The sequence below is a fragment of the Octopus bimaculoides genome, chromosome 9, assembly GCF_001194135.2.
Source record: "Octopus bimaculoides isolate UCB-OBI-ISO-001 chromosome 9, ASM119413v2, whole genome shotgun sequence".
NCBI lineage: Eukaryota > Metazoa > Mollusca > Cephalopoda > Octopoda > Octopodidae > Octopus > Octopus bimaculoides.
The window spans coordinates 73,857,108-73,858,269 of record NC_068989.1 but is presented as its reverse complement, the minus strand read 5'-3'; the positions used below and the strand labels follow the sequence as shown (position 1 = coordinate 73,858,269).

At 38.9% G+C, this 1,162-nt stretch overlaps 1 protein-coding gene across 9 annotated transcripts in view; it reads left to right on the top strand.

Moving 5' to 3' along the window:
• LOC106875983 (uncharacterized) overlaps positions 1–1,162 on the top strand; it is a 268,731-nt gene that overhangs the window by 102,149 nt on the left and 165,420 nt on the right. The gene's annotated exons all lie outside the window — the stretch shown is intronic.

Below are 1,162 nucleotides of genomic sequence, written 5' to 3'. Positions count from 1 at the left end.
TATGTATGTATGTATATGGCTGTGTTGTAAGACGTTTGCTTCGCAACCACATGGTCCCGGGTTCAATCGCATTGTGTGGCACCTTGGGCAGTGTCTTTTACTATAGCCTCTGACCAACCAAAGCCCTATGAGTGGATTTGGTAGACGGAAACTGAAAGAAGCCCGTCGTATATATGTATGTATATATATATATATATATGTGTGTTTGTGTGTCTGTATTTGTCCCCCCACCATCGCTTGACAACCGATGGTGGTGTGTTTACGTCCCCGTAACTTAGCGGTTCGGCAAAAGTGCCCGCTAGAATAAGTACTAGGCTTCCAAAGTCCTGGGGTCGATTTGCTCAACTAAAGGCGATGCTCCTGCATGGCCCCAGTCAAATGACTGAAACAAGTAAAAGAGAGAGAGTACTATCTACTGTAACAGAAGCCGACTGGATAATGTTAGTCTAACAGGAACTCTAACTCAAACACAATAGTCGTAAATCTAATTGCGCACATACACTGCAGACATGTCCATTACTGTTCGTATCGCTTTCCTACGTTTATAGAGTCTGGGAGTTCGATCTCAATATGCTGGTGATGCCTATTGAAAACTAAGTTATTGTAGGCAGAACTAGCACCATAAAACGTTCGAGAATTTGGTATGTACTGCAGATTTTAGTCAGCTCCTTCTTCCCATGAGTGTAATCACAAGAGGTGTCTGTTCCATAGGTCACGTCAAAAACCAAACAACTGCCTACCCATCCACTGTAGGACACTTGAGACAATGACTGTTAAAATAATTAACTCTATATTACTTAACAATAAACAATATCTTAGTAATCTATAAATGCTGGAATTTAAAATAATGATTAACTCGTTTATAAACGATTATGTTTTAATGACTGTATAATCACTTATTATATCTAACACAGATTAGAGAGTGTGTCAGCCTCCTTATTGACCGAGGACAGAGGTGTCACTCAAAACATACAGAAAGAGAAGTGTAACAACATTGTAGTTTACAAAAGGAACCGGTTTAACCGTGCGGTAAAAAGTTTGCTTCGAAACTATGCGGCTCCAAGATCAATCGGGACGTCTTACGCGTTAGGATTTGTTATATACATACATACATACATGCATATGTATATGTATATGTATATATATATATATATATATATAT